General features: G+C 42.7%; 1 long non-coding RNA gene across 3 annotated transcripts in view; it reads right to left on the bottom strand.

Moving 5' to 3' along the window:
- The window catches only part of LOC102164357, a 194,962-nt gene that overhangs the window by 111,794 nt on the left and 60,566 nt on the right, over positions 1-22,602 (bottom strand). The window contains exons 3-5 of one of the 3 annotated variants that reach the window (XR_002343198.1): positions 7,734-7,851; positions 5,294-5,394; positions 592-3,427 (exon numbers count right to left, since the gene is read on the bottom strand). This is a non-coding gene — a long non-coding RNA (uncharacterized LOC102164357). Of the gene's footprint in view, positions 1-591; positions 3,428-3,924; positions 5,395-7,733; positions 7,852-22,602 lie in introns of those variants that run through there. The other 2 variants (XR_002343200.1, XR_002343199.1) reach the window with 2 other exon arrangements.

Here is a 22,602-nt window from a genome sequence, read left to right on the forward strand (position 1 = left end):
ACTAACATTTCAAAATATGATGTCCTGTTAAACACAATCTCCTTTATAAACAGATTTTTGTACCCCTTACCCAGATGTTTTCCCATTACATAGACATGAATTCACTGGTGGATTTGAGTTCTTGAACATTTACAGGGAAATGTTTCTTTCACAAACTAAAACATTGCTGGAGTAACACTATATTCTCTAACAAAAGAAATATCTGAAGGTTTGGCATCAGAATACACAGGGTAGGATCCCCCTTTTAAGTGTGTGTGTAGCTAAAACTGAACAAGAAAATCAAAAAACACCAGAAACATGAAAAAAAATGGACATTTTCACAGAATCTCAGGGTTTCAGCATGCCAGGGGTAAACACACAGTTCTTGCCCAAGGAGAATTTTCCTTTGCATGCAGAAGTTCTTTCATTGTGATTATAGTTTTGTTTGAAAAATTTAAGTGATAGGGAGTTCCTGTTGTGGCTCAATGGATTAAGGATCTGACATTGTCTCCATAAGAATGCAAGTTTGATCCCTGGCCTCACTCAGTGGGTTAAGGATCTGGCATTGCCACAAGCTGCGGCATAGGTGGCAGATGTAGCTTGGATCTGGTGTTGTCATGGCTGTAGTGCAGCTGCAGCTCCAATTCAACCCCTGGCCGAGGAACTTCTACATGCTGCAGATGCGGCCATCAAAAGAAAAAAATTTTTTTTAAATTAAGGGATGAGGAGGTCCTTGTAAAACTATGTATTTGAAAACTAGAGAATGAAAATATGCCTCGTATTATTTTTAAGTTATAAACTCTTCTACATTCCCCCGGTGTATTCATAGGAAATAGATGACACACTTTTGTCTCTTATGCTATCAAACTCTTGATCACCTCACCAAGCAGGGCTATCGAGTTTCCAAAGAAAGACTAGGGATCCAATTTCAGTTTCTCTGAACAAGCATCTCTACATGAAGAGGTAACTTAGCCGATGAGCTATTGTGGGAAAGGATAACGCTCTCATCCTAGCCCCCGCTCCTGACTCCCTGGACCCCTCCCCAATCATACTCAGAGATGATATTAGGGAGACTGGCTCCTAAAAGTCCTTCATTGCCATGATTATTTGGCCCACAGAAAAGTAAACATTAAAACAATTCTTATGATCACTGTCCATTCCAGTGTGCTTTTTCTGTCTTCCACACTGAGGCACATGGTGCAAATTTCTGATAGGTTATGTGCATAATAAAATCCCTCCATAATCTGCACACACATATACACACCATCACGACCCCCATACACATCCATCCAAATTAAGGCACCAGAGAAAAATCGAGTCCTGACTTGAAATGGCAGGGAAACGCATTGGCCTCTTTCATTCAGCTTAGGTATCCCTTGGAGGATTTTCTCATTTTGCCTTTTGAATCCTTTCTGAAAATCAACTAGATTTAGTGAAGAATAGATTTTTTTTAATCTGTTTTAAAGCCACTATGCACTCTTTCCACAGCAAAGCTGAAAGCTTAATAGCTAAAAACATTACCGTCTCCCTCCCTCCCAATAACAAAAAAACAAAAAAACAAAAAAAAGTACTTATTTTTAAACATGTGTTCCTGAAAGTTCCAGATCGGTTCCCCCAAGTCAAAACTTCTGAAGTGCCCAACAGCAGAGGGGGTGCCATCACCCTGGCCGGCGAGGTGCTTTGCTCACATTTCTAATAGTTTCCCTAAAACCCTGAACTTCAGAAAAGTTTGCTAAGCAGACAAATGCTAATACCTCGGAGCATTTTGCTCATGAGAAAAAGTTGGCCCTGGCTGCAGGTAGATGAGGAGAGCAAATCCCAGGGAGAGGGGGTCACAGCTAAAACTACCGGAGGACAGTTTTGTGTTATTAACCAGCTCTCCTTTGCCAGGAATCATCAATTATTCAGAGGAAGAGAAAGTTACTTTTTAAAACATACTTTTTTTTACATCAGTTTGCTTATGATAATATTCTTGCCCCATCTTTCTTTTTTTTGAAGAAACACGTCCCCATTGGCTGCAGGAACAAATTCCACCCCCCATCATAAATCCACCTCCCCTCATCCATCCCCCGCCCAGCCCCCAAACTAGATTCTGCAATAATACATATTGCTGCTGCCTCTGTTGTCTTTATCTCAAACCAGAAAAACAACACAATTTCAAAAACCTGTTTTCTAAACTCCCAGGGACTGAGACAGGAAGGGGTGGAGGGAGAGGGCAGCCTGTTTGTACACCCACTGGCACTGCCTCTTCCTCACCAGCGAAGCTTTCCATGGAAATTCTGGCTGCATTAGCCTTGGCTAAGTTTGGGACTATTTTTGGAAGCCTAAAAACCTCAGGGGAGTAACTTTTACTTTTATTCATGTACAGGGTCCTTACTTTTATTTATTAAAGAAACAAAAACATGTCTCCTGCTTAACTTCAACCAGCTTTCATGTCAAGCAAAACAAAACTTGTTGGCTGGTCCCATCGGCCACTGGCCAGAGTGGAGGGGGAGCCCCTTCCAGCGCGTGTCTGAAGCATATGTGACCTGAGTATTAACCACCGCTCAGAATGGGAGGGGCCATGGACTTTTGAGACGCTTGTCCCAAAGGAACAACGTTGGGAGAGTCTTTGAGAAGAGAAAAAGGCATCTGGGCAAAATTCCAACAAATTTGAAGTGTTACTAAGCATTTCAGGTGCAGAAAAAAAGAGATGGCCTCGGCCCTCTGCTCTCTCCTCCAGCTCTGTGATACTGACATCCCCAAACCTAACAAAATCAGCAGAAAGGATCAGGGGGTGAGAATCATCCCCCAGATTTAGCTGCACCCCACCCCCCAGAGTCTAAGTGTTCATTTTAACAAGTTGTGAAGGGCAGGCAGCCAACCCCTTGGCCTCCACCAGACAAATTGATTCAAGGTTTTCTCCTTGAGCCTGCAGCCAGGAGGCCTGTAACAATAGCAGCTGGAGAGGTGCTATTGTTTTATCTCAGTGGAGATTTCAATCTCCCTCACCCAGGACTAGCAGCCCACAGGGCATCTGCAAATGAGAACAAGAAACAGCAAGAAAGGCAAGCAAAGTGGAAGCTGAAGCGCACAATGGCACTAAACACAGCTTTAGTGAGAAGCCCCAAGGAATCTGCTTGGTGGGGCATCTCCATGCCAGGGTCAGGGTTAGCCCTCCTTCCCTCTGCTGTCTCTTCTTTTCCTTCTAAGCCCTCTTCACTGCCTCCAGCTAGGATTCCAGCCAGGATTCATATCATATCCCAACCTGTTGGACAATGGCTACAAATACCTGCATCACATCAGGCAAGTCACTTCAGCTTCCCTGGACCTCAGTTTTAATCCTGTTAGATGGGTGTGTGGCAGGGACTACCAGCTGTTCACCATAAATCTGTACCATCTTCTTCCTGGGCACACCACTAAAGCTTCATTTCCCTTGTGGTTAGGCAGGACCATGTGATTCTCATTCCTAGTCAACAGAATACGAACATAAGTGATATGTACCATTTTCAGCCCAAGGTTGACATGCCCCCTTTCTCTCTTCCAATAAATTGCATTTGGTTAATGATGGAGACCCAGACAGCCACATACTGAAGACAGCAAAGCCAGAAAATATATCCTAGAATCATCCTTTATCCAAAGAAACCTCTAATTCAAAAAGATCATGCACCCCAATGTTCACAAAAGCACTACTTACAATAACCAAGACATGGAAGACACCTAAATGTCCATCAACAGATGAATGGGTAAAGAAGATGTAGTATGTGTGTGCATGTGTGTGTGTGTGTATACACACATACATATAATGTATATTATACATATAATGGAATATTACTCAGCCATAAAAAAAGAATGGAAGAACGCCACTTGCAGCAACATGAATGGACCTAGAGATTATCATATTAAGTGAAGGAAGACAGAGAAAGAAAACTATCATATGATATCACTTATATGTGGTACCTAAAAAATGATACAAATGAATGTATTTACAAAAGAGAAAAATACTTGCAAACATAGAAAACAAACTTATGGTTACTAAAGGGGAAAGGGAGGAGGAATAAACTTGGAATTGGAGATTAACTTATATACATTACTATATATAAAAGAGACAAACAAGGACCTACTATATAGCACAAGGAACTATAAAGTATCCTGTCATAACCTATAATGGAAAAGAATCTTAAAAAGAATATATACATCCAAATCATTTTGCTGTACACCTGACACATTGTAAATCAACTATAGTTAAATTAAAAAGTATATTAAAAAAAAAAAAAAGAACGAAAGCTGCCCTTTAACCAAAATATCTTCCTTGGAATGTTCCATGATCAAATTATATATATTGATCACATTAAGCCACTACAGTTTTGGGGGCCTGTTTGTTTCTACAGCCCTGTTTGTTTCTACAGCCTACCCTACCCTGACTAATACAGGATGATAATAACATCCGCCCTGCCTTCCTCAAAGGACAGTGGGAAGAATCCAATGAGATATTTTGTGTGAAAAAAACTTGAAAATATATCATATCCTTCAAGTATGGAATAGAAATAATGCCATCTGTGGATGGGGAAGCAGCCACAGTGTTCATTGAGTCCAGGCAGCCTGCTATTTAAATGATTTCTAAGGACTGTTTCATTTAATACACATAACATTATGAAACAGATGCAACTGTCATCCCCACTAACCAGATAAGGAAACAGGGCTTATAAAAGTCAGCAACGCACCCCATATTCAACCTGAGCTAAAGACAGATAGTCTGACACCAGAACCAACAGTCTTAACGATGAACCTCGAAAGGAAAGGCCGCTTCATTTCACTAATTAGGACTTTTAATTGAATCGATGAAAAGCACTTTGTTTCAATTCCCTTTTTCAAAAGAAAGCCATCTTTGCCCTACCAACTGGCATCACACTGACCCAGCTTTTCCACTTTACTTTCCATGTACACACACAGCTCTCATCTACGGCAGCTGGAGTCCTTTCAAACATGATGTTGCAAACTACCACCTAGATTCCTACCATAAGCTTGGATGCAGGATTTGACAGTTACTAGGTACATTTTTAAATCTCAGTCCAGTACATGTTTATTCCCTCCAGAACCTCTTCTGTCCTCTTAAATCCATTAACATAAGCTCAGAGACAAGGAAATGCTGCTTCCTTGGTGAAAAGGGCAACGGCCACCTCCCAGCTATTAACTCATTTAAAAAACTCTTAAAACGATGTGACCTCAGACTTCCCAAAGTACAATTACTGAAGCCCAGTAAGCAGACCACCAAAGGTAAGCCAGGTCATTCTAAAAAACAATTTAAGAGCTATTGTGTGGGATGAGCTTTTACCGTCAGTCAGCTTCATTATTACTCAGCACATGTTTTTTCCATCCTTGCAAGGCGTAGCGAAAGTTCACAGGGTCCAACGTCTCGCAAAACCACATTTCCACCTGTGTGGGGCAAGGGAATTAATAAGCATATAGAACAACCTCAGAAATTTGGATCCCACTCATCTGGAGTTGACGACATTTCAGTTACACATATGTGGGCCTGGCCAGACAAAGAGGCTGGCAGGGGCGGAGGTCACTGCACAAAGCTGGAGTGAAATAAGGGCTGGCAGGGTCAAGGGAAGGAAGAAACTGGGCGGCGGCGTGCAGGAACATTTACACATCCATGTTGTAATGATCAAATAAGAATCGTATCTATAAAGTCACTAACTGTGTGCTGAGATTGGGTTTGACCCTTTGGTATTCACGAGGGTTCTGGAAATACAATGAAACCTTTACATGAAATTGCAGGATGGCAAATAAAACATTTTGCTACTTAAGGCAAATAAAACATTTTCTTGCACTTTTCAGAAATACATTCACAAAAGCTAGTGGCATCGTTTATCTCTTCCCTGAAGGATGTAAACAACACAACTTTTAGAGTCATCCTGACATAAAAGTAATAACATACTGGTCTATAATATACAGTTCAAAGTGAGACTTCCCATAACTCTAATAACCCTCCTGTAATTCCTAACCATCCCCACATAAGTAACCTGTTGCTGAGTCTGTGAAGTTTGGTTAGAAAGAAGGAAGAGTCAAGCTCAAACTTGGCTATGAATTTATGTGCTTGTTTCTGTTGTTTAATCAATAAATAACAACAAACTAGACTTCTAAACTATCCTATCCTGAGCCCTGTTAACCATTGCAGGGCTCAGTCTCTCTCATTTTATCCTCAGTGCCTGCTCCCTCCAGCCTCTCAGCCCTCCTCTAAAATAATGAACACAAGGCAATTTTGTTACCCTTGGGGTCAGTTTTCATTTTGATGCTGTTAGAAAAGATAAAAAGTGTAAACATCCCTACAGAGACAAATAAGGATGCTCCACTACCTCTGTGAGGACATCAGAATACATCATTCCCTCCTAAGGAAAATAAAACATCAGAGAGCAAATATTTTATAATACTATAAATGAAGCCTAACCTTTGCAAACTGCGAATTACTATATTGTAAACTTGTCAACTGATGTAACATTTGACATCGCCGATACTTCAATTCAAAAAATAATAAATTGAAAAAAAAGACAGGGCTCAACAGCGATGACTGAATCAACATATATTTAATGATGACTCATTATCTGCCAGGCAGTTGTGAGGAATTAACACTAGATACGTTTAATTAATTGGTTATTAGTGGATGAGTATCTCAGCTTGCTTCATTTGCAACTAATTTGTAAGTGCTTAAACACTATAACAGTCTGAATAGAACAAAATACCTTGGAAATGAAAAGTTAAGATACAGGAGTTCCTGTCATGGCTCAGTGGAAATGAATCTGACTAGCATCCATGAGGACACAGGTTCCATCCCCGGCATCGTTCAGTGGGTTAAGGATCCAGAATAGCCGTGAGCTGTGGTGTAGGGCACAGACACAGCTCAGATCTGGCAGTGCTGTGGCTGTGGCCTAGGCGGTGGCTACAGCTCCAATTCTACCCCTAGCCTGGGAACATCTATATGCTGCGGGTACGGCCCTAAAAAGACAAAAAATAGAAGTTATGGATACCAATTTTGCAGTTCCAGTTGTATGCAGCTTTAAATAATATTGCGGTTAATAAAATTGTTATGCTAAAAAAAAAAAAAAAACAAAAAAACAAAAAAAAAAAACAGCAAAATGGCCTTTCCTGGTCATTGCGATTAGAAACAAACTCCTCTCTTTTCTGAACACTAACCATTCTCACATAATGTTTTTCGCATTATGCCTAGCATGATAAGTAATTTGTTTACTATTTTTTCCCTCTTAGAAGATAAATATTCTTTAAGGATGCAGACCATGGTCCAATAGAAGAAGAGATAAAAAACTGCAGACCTGCAAATTCACTAGAGATTCAGTTTAAGTATCTTCCAGATGCTTAGCTTTTTCCCCAAGTGAGTTGGAAAAAAAAAAGTAACAGGGTATAAAGGTTTCTAAGATCTTGTCATATTTCAATAATTTTTTCGTCCACTAAAAAATCTTGCCTTTGTGGAGCTAGAAGACTAATCTTGGCTTAATGAACCTAAACAGTTTCAAACTTTTCTAGCTAAGCAGGAATTTTGTAAATGCAAATTATATTGGGAAATGATTGGAAAACGTTGTGAAATAGTGAGCATATCAGAAGTTTCACAGATGTAATTTGACATTTTAGTAAAAATGTATACATTATCAAAAAAGGAAAAGGAAAGAAAACAGTACGGTATGACAAACGGCTTCTTCTAACAGGGTTATACCTCAGGCAGAACAAAAATTAAAAGAAACTCAAACTCTACTTACCTATTTATTGCATCTTCTTTTTTCTTCACCCCAGAAAAAGCATCATCATCTTAGGCTTCCAAGTCTGTCTCAGGACCTTTGCAGTTTCTCTGTCTCCTCTCTTTCAGTCATTTTCCAGCTATTGATCAAAGGAAAAAAAAAAATAGACTGCACTCTCAAGAAGAAAAGCTTTATTTATTTTGATTATTCTCTTTATTAAATATTCAGAAAACAGAGACAAATAGAAGGACAAGACTAAAAATCACCAGTAAACCCAGAGTCCAGAGATAGCATTTTAGTATGCATCCTTTTAGATTTTTTCCTATGCATACACATATATAATTTAATTTTTTTCCCTAAAACGGTGTGACTCTATACATACTGCTTTATAGTCTAATTTTTTCCTACTTAAAGAATATATGGTGGTCACATTTCCTGATCAATAGAGATCAACATTTTTTTAGGGTCTCACCTGCGGCATATGGAAGTTCCCAGGCTAGGGGTCAAATCAGAGCTACGACTGCCAGCCTACACCACAGCCACAGCAATGCAGGCTCTGAGCCGCGTCTGTGACCTACACCAGAGCTCACAGCAACGCTGAATCCTTAACCCACTGAGCAAAGCCACATCCTCATGGATACTAGTCAGATTCATTTCCGCTGCGCCACAAGGGGAACTCCCAAGATCAACCTTATCATGGTGAATGTATACCATAATTTATTCAATCACTCTTTGCTTGATATACATTTTAGATGTTTTCCAATTTTTCCGCATTATAAATAATGCTGAGAATATGCTCCTCTTTTTCGGAATAATTTTCTTAACTTTGACCTGAGGACCTGGGATCCTTAACTACTCTGAATTTGCTCCAAAGCTGTCCTCGCCTTCTGCTACAGACCTGATAGTCTCAAATTAGAGATGCCTTCTGTCGTCTCCATCTGAAATCAGTGCCCCTCCCTCCTAGCAAATGGCTTTCCCACTTCAGCTTTGGACAAAGCGTGTTTCTAACTTGATAAAAGGGCGGAGGGAGGGGGCAGCAAATCAGAATGTTAGATCTAGTAAGGAGCTCTGAAGAACCTGAGCTCTCTTTTTTAAGCTAAGCCTCAGCCATGGGCACTGAGTGAAATTTAAAATTTTTAAATAAATATTTTCCTTGGAGTTGCCAGGATATATTCACTGCCGCAGGCAGAACCACAGCAGGGATGCAAAGAGCAGAATTTCTTAACGTTCGGTTCCTGAACTTCCACATAGACAGTTAAACTCCATAACGGAAACAAGAATGTGAAAAGCCAAAAATTTTGTGTTGTAGGACTCAGCCTTTCTGAGAGATAACAAGATCTTTGAAAATCAAAAGCAACACTGTGAAGGAAGCAAAGCTTAGAGTTTACACCCATAAGCGGGTAATTCTGATCTCTCAGAGATGAGGTACCTCCTTCTCAAGCATGATGGAGGTGGGCAGTGGGGCTGAGATGGAAATATCGGTGAGGGTGTTCCCCAGGGGTTAGGCTCTCGTCTTGTGGCAGAAAGAATTCAGAAATGAGATGGAAAATTGAGCATTTATTCAAGTAAGAAATACATCTCTTAAGGAGGGGCAGGCAGAGAGTCCTGTGCTTTTTGGCACACCTGTTACATGGGGCATCTAATTGTATGGGCAGGATATTCACTGGGAAGGTGGGGTTTGGTGGTCGTATTCCTTAATTTTCATCCCAGCTTCACCTTCCTGAAGGGAAAAGGGATTTTTCTCCTTATTTAGTTTTGTGGAAAGTGTCATGGCGTCAGTATATGAGGGGTACTTCTTATCTGCATAGCTAATTTTATTACAATTTTATTATAATGAGGGCATAATGAGCAACAGGTTACATTCAGACATTAGTGAATCATGCTCTTTTCCACCTTTCTTTGTCTGCACTCAGGGTACTTATCGCCCCAGACGGTGTGGTTTCCTATCAGTCTGGAGGTTCTGGCTTTTCTTTATCCACCCATGGGCCCTGCTGTTTGCATGATGGGTGGTTTCCTGCCATCTGGTCCCATGCACCCCTTCTCTGCTCATGCCTAACTATCTGCCTGCTATGACAAGCGTATTATTTAATTTCCCAGTGCTGATGGCATTCTCATTGAGAAACTGCTCAAATTAACATATTGAAGGGGAAAATGCATGAAGAGTCAGAGAGTGTGTACAGAGACCAGAGGAGAGCTTCCTAGCCTAGAAGGGGGAAGTCTGAGCTAGACAGAGCTCTTTGAATCTATACAGAGGAGGCCAGAGCTGGAGAGACCACCCAAAAGGAGCTGGGGTCAGCTCTGAGAGAAAGGCCAGGCTCTTGCCCAGCTGAGGCCAGTCACTAGCGCCAAGGATCCTTGGGGTTACCGAGCCCAGAGCTGCGGGCCCTCAGCCACCACTCCTATGAGTTCCTGTATCACCTGTGCACAGCATCATCTCAGCTATCCTCCTTCTCACCTGAGGGCCTCCTCCTACAGCTGCACACTGCCCCGAGAATCTGCCTTGTCCATCCAAAGTGTCCCACGTGGACAAGGCCTCTTCAATAGCTCATCAGTTCTATAAACCTCCCCAAACCAAAGATGGGAGTCCTGACGTGGAGCAAGGCAGAGGTTAGGATGGAAAGGTAAGCCCCCCTCTCCTCCCGCCCCCCACCGGCATGTGACTCGCCAGCTCCTCCATTCAGGACAGCTGTGAACTGCAGCCCCATTCCACCTGCTCTCGCCTGGCAGGAGAGTGGGACAGGCCTGCCACGAATCCACATGCCAAGAGTCTTGGGGGAGAAAACCTAAAGATGAAAGAAACAGCTACACAAAGTCTGCTCAGCACCACAGCTCTCTCTTGCTGACAGCAAAGGCTCCATGTGTGAATCACTGTTGTATCATAGGTATGTGGCCCAATGGCTGACACTTAGAAGGGCCAGTGAATGGCTTTCTGAATAAATAATGGAGTACAGGAAGATGTCTAACTTGGATTTATCTGAATTACAAGGAGGTTAGAAGATGTTAGTCAAGAACCTACAGCTGTGTTTACTCTGAACTCTCAGTGAGAGGTTAAGAGACAAAGCAGAGCCACTGTAGTGCCTGTAAAGTGCACAGTAGTCCAAAAAGGACATGGCCATGCCTTCCATTCCTACACTGCACACCCTGTGACTCCTGCACACCCTGTGGCTCTGGCATACATGGTGGGCTCCGGGGAGCACTGAGCAGCCTGGGGGCTTCAGGTGACAGCAGCCCCCAGATAACAGTGGCCTCACAGATGGTAACTGTGCCTGTTCCTAACAGCTATGTCCCTGGGAGGTGACTTGGAGATGCTTCATGAAAAGGCTAGGTCTTGAGATGACCTTTTATCACTTAGGTGGTAAAGAAAATCTTATTAGCTCCAGGGAGCTATGTGTGAACCTCAGAAAACTAGGAAGATTCTGGATGAATGTTGAGAAGTAGAGGGGGCTCCAAATGGAGAGAAAGGAGTAAACAAAGAAATGAAAGTAAGAAAACGAATAACTTAATTGAAAAGAGGCTTACAGCTTGCAAAGTAATTTTACATGTCATCTCATTTAGAAGGGAGACAATAGGTAGCAAGGCTGTGGAAATGATACCCCAGCTGGGGGGTAACTGGAAAGGCAAAGAAAATAGGGAAGTGATATATTCACTCTCCCAATGGCTTTCTGGACGGAAGCAGGCAGCTAGACATTACCTACAATTTCCATATAATGATACTGTTCTTAGACGCACCACACAGGGGATAAGAACTCACCTGCCTTGGACAATAAGTTTCCAGGACTGTTTCCTTAAGGCACATGGACTCCACACCACAGCGCATTTTAAAATAGCAAATTCAGGTGAGGTTTTCAAATATTAAAATTTTAAGTGGTTTCATGACAGCGTCAAAACCTGTCCTGACTCCGTGAATTTATTCTTCAGAAGATCCCGTGCAGTTAGAATTCCAGGTTGCTATTTACCAGACCAGGAACTACTTCCCCTCCTGTATCTTACAGAGTCACCACTGCCATATGCCCATGGAGTAAATGCTGAATGCTGTCTTTTTTTTTTTTTTTTTTTTTTTTTTTGCTATTTCTTGGGCCGCTCCCACAGCATATGGAGGTTCCCAGGCTAGGGGTCAAATCAGAGCTGGAGCCACCAGTCTACACTGGAGCCACAGCAATGCGGGATCCGAGCCGCGTCTGCAACCTACACCACAGCTCACGGCAACGCCGGATCATTAACCCACTGAGCAAGGCCAGGGACTAAACCCGCAACCTCATGGTTCCAAGTCGGATTCGTTAACCACTGCGCCACGACGGGAACTCCTGAATGCTGTCTTCATGATGGAATAAACTAAACATTGTGAAATCAGTGGTAATCTGTGTTTTAATCCCCACCCCAAATTTCAGAAGGTGGCAAGGGCAGACATTCAGAGGCAGATAACATGGAAAATAATGCCCCGTTTCCCTTTTCCCTCTTAGAACTTCTCCAAGCCTATGCCCCAAACTCTTTCACTAACACACTTCTTGAATTAGCGTGTAGAGAGTTTCCCAAGATCAACACTGACATCTTTCATCAAAGCCTTAATACAAGGCTAACTGGTATTTTAAGGTAACAGAACCAGCTGTGCACACATCATGTTTGTCTAAGACACCTCTGCAAGATCCAGGCTTTTAATGTAATCATGCAAGCATGAATAAGCCCAGCAGCTCCCTGGAATCTCTGACCAGATAAAGGTGGGCAGGCGGCACTACCCCTGTGAGTTTTGCATTCCACACTGAGTCCAGCTGCCTTGACCCCCTGGGAATTTCTTTCTCTGTAATTCCAAGTATTTGGACCTAGCAGCTCAGGCTCCAACAATTTGACAGTTCAATTAATATTGTCATACCTAGATAAATGGGACTATAAAACATGCATGTGTCATTAAAATATGGTCTGTTTTTAGGAGCCCCCCCCTGCCAAACTAGGACAGGGTCTTGCAGGTCACTGAGGCCTCTGGATTTACGAAGAGGGAGGTCTCCTCCAATCTCAGATGCCCTCCCTTCTCCGTTCATTCTAGCAGATGATCCATTACCCAGGTCATGGCTCAAAAAAAAAGCCGTTTATCTGCTGCACATCCCCCAGAATGGGGTACCTGATGCTACAACTCTCCAAATGCTTTGGAGCAACAAACTAATTCCTCTAACAGAACTTCTTTCCTCCCGAGACTGCGAGATGAGGGTGGACAAATGACCCTTTGCTTCTACTACCACAGCCCCTCTTGTCCGAAAAAGAGGCTCTTCTTCAGAACAAAGTGAATGAAATCAGAATATCAGGAGAGGGAGTTCCTCTTGTGGCTCAGTAGTAACAAACCCAACCCAACCGAGTATCCATGAGGACTTGCATTCAATTCCTGGCCTTACTGAGTGGGTTAAGGATCCTGCATTGCTGTGGCTGTGATGTAGGCCAGCAGCTGCAGCTCTGATTCAATCCCTAGCTTCCTAGGAACTTCCATATGCTGTAGGTGTGGCCCTAAAAGAAAAAAAAAAAAGAATACCAGGAGAGATTTCTGACATAAGATTACCTGATTCCAAAGACTGTACAATTTAAGGAAATTGACTCTTCTGAGAGACTGAAAATGTGAACTGGATATGAAATGCAAAAGCAGACTTTCTAGCCTTTGGAGGCACCAATCAGATTTTATTTGAGAGGACCGAAAAATCTGAGATGAATTATATCTCAAATAAAATAAAATAACCTCATGTATTTACCTTAGTAATAGGCTCTGAAATAACTGGAGAAATAAATGGACTCCCAAAAACTGGAAGTCTTCTGTCTGAAAATGGGCAGATGATTCTACTGCTATCATAATCCTTTTATGTATAATACACATTTTTAATTGGATTCTACCTCTTTGTCTCTGCTGGTTTACTCCTCAAAAGTATTGAAGAAGTTGCTTTGTTTTGCTCCCATTTCACAGGATGGGTCAGAAATTTCAAGATAAACCTTAGACTCAGTTTGTTGGGTCTAAAAAAATTTGAAAGGGCAACCGAAGTTTTCCAAAGGTTTTTATGCTGTGACATTTCACGGGGTTCAACTTAATTCTGCAAAAGCATGGCAGGAAGGATTTACTTTCCTGTCACATGCCCTTTCTGGGACTGGGAGCAAAATCATCTCGTGTCAGGAACCTGGCCACAAAGCCAGACAGAAGAGGGTCTTTGAAATGCAGGGGAAAGAGGCTGAGACGCTTAACAAAATAACACCAGAGTTATACTCTCAGAACATCTGACAATAGCCAATTTTCTTCATGACCTCCCCTCCCTCTGTAGGACCTGAGGTACACAGAGCATCGCCACCTGCACCAGAGCCTCGCTCCACTGAGAGGAACAAACAGCAGCTGGGAAGAGGAAGAGGGACCTTGGGACACGCAGAGGGGACCACGAAGAAGAAGAAGAAGGGAAGTGACGACCAGGGAAGAGAGACATCTTAGGCTTATTTGAGGGCACCCAACATGGACTGGAATAATCTGGAAGAGAAGAGGACTGATTTCCATCACCTTCTGAACTCCTAATGTGGTTGATCCCCCAATGGTAACATTTTGATTCCCCAAGAGTAAGATCCTCCAATACCAGGAATAGTAAGTGAAGGACCGCACATGCCTGTTTTCCAAAAGTCAAGGGCATGATGAAGAGGCTCCATGCAGCCATAAGTTATGGAGAAGTCCCATTACACTCAATAAGGTCCATGGTTCACAGAATCATCCCACTTAAAAAAATAAGAATAAGGAGTTCCCATTGTGGTGCAGCGGAATCAAATCCAACTAGGAACCATAAGGTGGCAGGTTCGATCCCTGGCCTTGCTCAGTGGGTTAAGGATCCAGTGTTGCTGGGAGCTGTGGTGTAGGTCACAGACGCGTTTCAGATCTGGCGTTGCTGTGGCTGTAGCGTAGGCTGACAGCTGTAGCTCCGATTCAACCCCTAGCCTGGGAACCTCCATGTGCCACAGGTACGCCCCTGAAAAGTAAAAAATAAGTAAAAAATAAAAAACAAGAATAAGATTCCCAGGCAAGATAATTCTATTACTTCATGATCTGACTTCCTCTCTCTTCCAAGTAGTAGATGAAAACAGAAAAAGATGCAATCATAAGACATATCTAGGCTCAAAATATCTTTAAAAATCTAAAGTCAGGGCTGAGGCTATGGGTCTGTTGGGTTCTAGGGTCAGAAGCACTAGCATCCAGGAGCTGCCAGAGGTAAAGCAACTAACAACTAAAGGCAACTAACAACTAAAGGTGCTCTATTTGCATCTAGATATGGAGCCGAGTTCTCTGCGTGAAACCATGAAGCTGGGGTTTTCTTGATTATGGAAGGAGCTAGAAAATATAAGGGTACTTACCTAGTACAGAGGGCTACAGACTCATAAGAATCTGTGAGCCAAGGAAGATGGGAGCAAAGAGACAAAGCTTCCTGGTAAGGAACTGAGTTTATCATCAAAGCTCAGTTTTAAGGCCTGACAGCCCAGAGATAAAGGCAAATATTAAACAGTAACAACAAAAAAGAACTGAACACTGAGGAGGAGAAAAAGCAAAAAAAAACAAAAGCTCCCACTTAAATTAAATTTTCAAGAGTTCTTATCGTGGCTCAGCAGTTAATGAACCCCACTAGGATCCATGAGGAAGAGGGTTCAATTCCTGGCCTCGCTCAGTGGGTTAAGGATCCAGTGTCACCATGAGCTGTGGTGTAGGTCGCAGACGCGGCTCGGATCTGGCATTGCTATGGCTGTGGCATAGGCAGGCAGCTGCAGCTCTGAATCGACCCCTAGCCTGGGAACTTCCATATCCCACAGGTGTGGCCCTAAAAAGCAAAAAAAATAAATAAATAAATAAATAAAAACAAATCTTCAAATCAAATTTCTGAAACACAAGATATCTAATATCAAGAAAGTCAGCCTACAAACCTTAACATAAATTTGCTACAAATGAAGTAAATTGCATAGAAGAATTTCACAAAAAAGTAAAGAAACATGCCTAGGATACTCAGAAAGATAAATGGAAGGTCACATTTAAAACAAACAAAAATTTGGAGTTCCCGTTGTGGCTCAGAGGGTTAGGAACACCACTAGTATCCAAGAGGTTTCGAGTTTGATCCGGGGCCTTGCTCAGTAGGTTAAGGATCTAGCGTTGCCACAAGCTGCAGTGTAGGTTGCAGATTTGGCTCAGATCTAGTATTGCCATGCTGTGGTATAGATCAGTAACTGCAGCTCCGATTTGACTCCTAGTCTGGGAACTTCCATATGCCACAAGTGTGGCCCTAAAAAGGGAAAAAAAAAAAAAGAATGAAACTTTATCAAACTAACGAAATGAAAAAAAGATAAAATAACTGATATACATGGTTTTTAAAAGCTTATTTAAAACCTTGGAAATGAAAAATATAGTCACTGAGATATTTTAAAGACTCAAAATATATGAGGAATTCTAGAAACAAAAAGATAATTAGTGAAATGAAAAACAGTACAGATTAAGTAGAGTAAGAAAAATGTGGGGGCAACTTGACCTGATGAGCAAGAAACAAAATAGGCTGCATGGGGCAACCTGTATATGCATACACATATACACACATATATTATATCTACAGGTATATACATCCATACAGTTCTCAGTTCTGTCCACTGAGAAGGCCTTGGGGCAGGGACACCACAAGCATACCTAGCGCCCAGATCTTGGTTTCTAAGCACCCTTCTCCACTGCAAAATCAGAGTTCCTTAGAAAAACAGATAATTCCAAGACTAGGCTAGGAAAAGTTGAAGATGAGCTTAGAATAGCCTGTCATGCTGGAAAGCAATAAGATGCTCAAAGAATGACAAGGGCATGCCAAAAAAACACAGAAGCCAGCTTGGATGGGCTCCCACTCATCCCAGTGATGCTAAGCAGAATGTGACAGGCCAGAAGCAGCAGCAAAGTCTCTTCAACACTACATGGGTCCAGCCCCAGGTGGCAGAACAGGAGGTCAGACAACCCTCAGGTATTTGACCTAACTGATTTGTTGTTTTCTTACACATTCTGAACTGCCCAGGGCTGGAAAGCAACAGGGTGAAATCAGTAGACTGCAGCCCATCCCTCTTACTGTCCTTCCCTGAATGCCCGAATGGAACTTTAAAACCCTAGATAGGAATATTAACTTTAATTCTCATCTCTGTGGTCAGGCCAGCACTGAAATGTCCTGCTTTTTAGGGGGCCGATGACTAATGTTTTCATTTCACAGAATCATAGAAATTAGAAATGGAAAAGATTTATTAAATCATCTTGAGCCTGCCCCCTGCCAGTCAGATATGGTTCCCCAAGGCGTGTTTGCAAAACTTTGAGCAGTGAGTCTGTGGTCCTCAGCCTTGGGCAAAGACTTCACATTCTCATAGTTTTTTCACTCAGGAAGATTTTCCCCTAGGAGTCAATGCCACTAGTCCTTTTTAAATGTTTTCTTCTTTCATTTACTTTTCCAGTTATAGCTTTTTTACCACTCCCCCATAGAAGGTGAAAATTGCCTTTTGGTTCTGTAACCCTTAAATGGAGCCAAACGTAAAATGCTTAGTGAGAATAGAGTTTTAGTTTAAGTCCATAGGCATTTCTCTTTTTTTCCCAAGTGACTTTTAAATTGAAGCATAGTTGATTTACAATGTTTTAGGCATACAGCAAAATGATTCAGATATATATAAATAATATTATATATATATAATTATATACATATTCTTCTTAAATTCTTTTCCATTATAGGCTATTACAAGATATTGAATATAGTTCCCTGTGCTATATACTAAGTCCCTGTTGGTTATCTATTTTTATATATGGTAGTGCATATCTGTTAGTCTCAAATTCCAAATTTATCCCCCACCACTTTCCCCTTTGGTAACCATAAGTTTATTTTCAATTTGCGAGTCTATTTCATAAATAAGTTCATTTGTATCATTTTTTTAGATTCCACAAATAAGTTATAATATCATACTTGTCTTTCTCCAGAGGCATTGCTATTGTCTGCCCAATGCCAACAGTGAAAATAAACAGAAGTGGGAGGAAGCAGTAGTTAAGTTATAGGAATCCCAGAATATGCAGAACTTTGTGTAGATCTTCCATCAGATTATCAAAAAGTGAGCCCAAAATGTTTAAAAACCCACTGCCCAAGTGCAAGGTCACAGAGGAGAAACAGAATGAGCTCTTGAGTTGGGAGCAGAACAGGTATATGTTCTTGAATCTGCTGCCAACTAACTATGTGGTTTCAACAAGTCTCTACCTCCTCTGGGCTTCAGTTGCTCTCTGAAAAGGAAGAGCAGAGAAGAAAAGATGACAAGGGAGTAAGGAGAAGATGACTTCTATTTCTAAGATCCCTTTCAATCAGTGAATCCTATTTCTTGATGAGCAACACCAACTCTTCAATTCTAGTTCTGAGAGTTTCACCCATGGGCTGATAGCCTTTAGTTCATTCCAACTTGTCCCTCTCTTCCCAAAGAGAATCTGTGACACAGGCTTTCAATGTACAAGTAGCATCAGTAGACTCCAGGGCAGATAAGCATGGGCCCCTGCCCCAACCATACCCAACACCACAGCAGCTTGTGAATAAAGTTTCCTAAGTCTTAACAATCCTTAGTTTCCTCAGTTGCTACAGAATGGAGGGCCAGTGCTTTCCATGGAGATTGCTTTGAAAAAGGCTATTAATTTTTCCTTCATTCAATAAGTATATATTGCCAGGAGCTATATGCCAGGCATTAAGCTAAATCCTAGAACACTACTCTAAATGAGACCAGTCTGCAAGAGGCTAAGCATCCTAACAGCACACAAACGTCCTCTCTGTGGAGCTGTGCATAGCCCCAAGGTAGCTACTGGTTTGGTTAAACTGCAAGGAGAGAGAGGGGTTGGGGCTGGCATTGAAATAGGAGAGCCAGAGCCTCTGAGAGCATCACACGCCCAACTATCCAGGGAAGGGGATATTGGAACCTTCCCTCCCAGAAGTGAGAAAAAAAACCCAGACCAAGAGGCACTCTATATCACTGAGCTTGGTCCGGAAAGATGCTAAGATTTTGTGTTTTTATTTGACTTTTACTGACACTAAAAAGAAACTGACTACCATACAAGATTAACACATGAATATTGCTCTCCCAAGAAGCAGGACTCCATCCAACTTGGACCCAGCTGACTTCATGAGACTACACCTAGTAACACTAATCCTGGTAATATGTTTCCCATGAGGGAAGAGCAGACAGCATCTGTCTTTATCCTCAAATGGCTAGTTTTTCTTGCCTGTGATCTTTTTGCTTCAAGTTTTCATCTTGTGCTGGTAGAAAAGCATTTCTCTCACTTGAGGCACAAGCCTGACAATTGTAAAGCATTCTCTCATGACAATACCAAAGTGTACAGAATTCTGTACTTAAATTGTTTACCATTTCTTGCTGGCGGTGATACTTGCCTGGACCAAAACTGTAAGACAAAATAAAAGCAGGCTCATGGCAGTGCATGAGGGATCACTGAACAGTGATCTAGAACTAAGACTCAGCACTACCATCTGCCCCAGAACCAGGAATATTGTCCCCTTCCACCAGAATTCAGGGAAAAGACCCATCTCAGTAGGGAGAACACACAGCCACAGCCACCAACTTCTTCCCAGCCTTCATGGCTGGATATCAGCGGGGACGTTCCATGCGAAAGCCAGGATGGAAGAAGTGTCATGAAAAAGTAACAAGGAAAGAACAAGTGGTACTCACACACCATCAGTGCATTAAATGACACCGATTCATCCACTGAGGTAAAGAGGGAGGCCCCAAGGGGAATGCTCGAATCACAAAGATGGGCACTAAAGTACCATATAATGGAGAGGGTCCCATTGGCTGAAAGGCCCTTTGTTTCTCTGTCCCATTTGGAGTTAAAAGCTGGGGCAGGGCTGAGCTGCATGATAGAAAAAAAAGAGGTCAGGGGTCTGGAGTTCCTGAAATAAAGGGAAGGTAGGATGTGGAGGAGGCCAAGGTAGTTGAGGGTAGGGAAGGAAAGGAGCAGAGAAAAGAGGGTTCAAGGTGACATAGGAGACCAGGGAGCCAACAAATGCCTACTGAGAGATTTTAAGTTTTTTGAGATGAGAAGGCTACGTGCCCCCAATTTTCCTCTATAAAACCTACATCAAAGCTCATTAATGGTTTTGTGTGAATGGATTACCTGAGGTGCAAAGTGAAATCAGAGAGGAAAACCCAGGCACAGGACTGCAAGATGAAAGCGCCCGCAAGCTCCCATCCCCATCAGACTCCTCCTACCCCTCTGTCCCCAGTGAGGAGGCTCTGGGGCAGGGCAGGGAGGGCAAAGGGCTGTGTGGGACTCACCCAGTCTGTGCTAGGCAGGATCTACTCTCTGGAATTCAGTTCTGTGAAGTGTCTGTCTCACACCCTTCCTGCTGGAGGTGGCTGATCAGCCCACTCAGGAAGAGCCATTCTCAAACTCCACGACCTTCATCTCCTGAAGGGGAGAAAGGACCCCTGTGCTTACCTGGGCCAGCTTCCTGGGTGTGCCACCTGTGCAACCTCACTGACTCCACGCTTAGAAGGGCTGTCTTTGCTTTAATGCTCTGCTAGATGTCCAGTCTTGAAATTTCTAATCATTTTTGAGCAAGGCCTCCCACATTTTCATTGCACTGGGTTCTGCAAATTACATTTTCAGTTCTGGTAATAACCACCCCTCTGCCAGCAAAACACTGACCTCTGAGAAACCAAATTAGAAGGTGTGAATAAGAGGGTCAGGATGAAGTGGAGAGTTAGGGTAAGGGCCTCAGACATTGTAAAAGGAACCCTGAACTTGGAATTGAGATCTGGGCTCAAGGCTGGCTCTGTCATTCTCAGCTGGGTTTTCTTGGACAGATGTCACAATACCCCCGAAGCCTCTGTTTCTTATTCACTGTCTCCCTCAAGAAGGAAAAACAATCACGAAAAGTGATGCTAAAGTAATGTTTATGTTGACCAGAGAAATAAACAATGCTAAAAGTGCACAAAGAAGGGGAAGTTGGGAGGTTCTGCCATGGTGCAGCGGGTTAAGGATCCAACTGCAGCAGCTCAGGTCACTGTGGAGGCACCAGTTTGATCCCCATTGTGGTGGCAGCTGCGGCTTGGATTTGATCCCTGGACTGTAAGCTTCCATATGCCACAGGCACAGCCACAAAAGTTGCAGGGCACTTGATCCTCCCTAAGGAGGGACAGGAGGCACTGGGAGGGGAGTAGGCTTAGAGGAAGGTTTCTGCAAAATGTGGGGATTCTGCCAGTTGCTGAGTATGTCCATTTCAATTATTCCTTCCAGAACTGGGGAAATAACCACAGGATGGGTTTGGGGACCTCTTGAGCCTACTGTGAGATTGACCTGAGTTGAAAATCCATTGATCACCTGCCCTCTAGGCCTTCCACTGGGGGGTCTCCTGGAATCAGCGTCAATTCAGAGCTAGTGGCTAGGAATCTCTGAAAAGTCTGCTAATATCCTTTTTCCCCGACATACTCACCCAGTAAAAGATCCCAGGTCTTTCAGGAGAGGAAAGAGAACCTGCACTGCTGCCAACGGCTCTCTTCCTACCTGGTCTGCCGGCACAGCAGAGCTGTCTCAAGGGCCTTTGGCATTATTGCGTAATTGGCCAATCAGAAACAAAGAGACTCGTGACAAGAAAGGATATCGGTTACAATATGGTGCTTCTTTCATGGACATGAAACCATGGTCATCTTTCCTGCGTTTCTACCTCCAACTATGATCATAATGTACATCTTTCCTAATGAGGCTCTTGAACTACATGTAAGATCACCTCCAGACTTACATGTTTAAGATCTCAGATAAATCCAACTAACATCTTCCTTCATACATAGGACTTTCTCTTAACTTATGATCCTATTTGAGGAGCAATAACAGCATACAGGCAAATGTCAAGATCCATACACAGAAAAGGCAAAAAGACAATAAATAAATAAATAAATAAATAAATAAATAAATAAATAAATAAATAAAAGCATTAATAGGATGTCGGAGAGCCTCCATTTCTGAGCCAAGGCCAGGAAAGTAAATGCTCTAGGGAACCGCCAGACTTTTCTTGCATAAGAATAAACCTTTCCATACTAAGCTACTGAGATTTTGGAGCATGTTCGTCACTGCAGCAGAGCCTGGCCTGACTAATGTGACCAGGCAGCCAGAAGCACCTACTGCTCAATGGGACTCAAAGCTGGGAATGGAACGTCGCAGCCCGACTCTCAGCTAAGGGCCCTCTTACCTTTCCTCAATGTTATCTGGGTCAGGAGCTACAAAAAGAGCAACCAAAAATAGTATAACTGGAAATAAAAGAAAAGTAGAGAAGGGACGTGCCAAAGAAAATAAGGATAGGAAATGTGGGTGAGCAATAGAAGTTTGCCCTCCTTTGCGGATATACTGGTCACCCCAAAGCTGGGAAAGATGTTATCATGAAGGGCTCAGGAGAGGATGGGAATGGAGGCTGTACACTATGGCATGGAACCTTTGATTCACAGCCAGACCCTAGGCTTTTATGTCAAGCCAACCGCATGGTAAATTAGAAAGCTGAAAACTTGGGCAGCCACAGACAAAACTGCAAAGTTTATTTGCAGAGCCTGGTATCTGCCACACAGCTGACACAATCACTATTTCTCAAATTATTTGTTCCCTCCCCTGACCCCTTTCCTCTTTCAGTATCTTGAGCCTCACCCCTCAGCCACCCAGTATCCAGTTCTGCTCAAGTCCCCAAACTCTGAAGCCACCCAACAGCACCCCACCCCCAACCACCTTCTGCCTCCTCTACCCTGTCCGATTATCAGTGCCAAATCCAATGCTCTTTGGGCTTGGACAAGCCAACGCACTGACTTACACAGGCCAAGGTGGGACTACTGGGGACTTTGCAATTAAAGCCTAACGTGCCTGGATAATGAC

Source organism: Sus scrofa, chromosome 4, assembly GCF_000003025.6.
Source record: "Sus scrofa isolate TJ Tabasco breed Duroc chromosome 4, Sscrofa11.1, whole genome shotgun sequence".
Taxonomy (NCBI): domain Eukaryota; kingdom Metazoa; phylum Chordata; class Mammalia; order Artiodactyla; family Suidae; genus Sus; species Sus scrofa.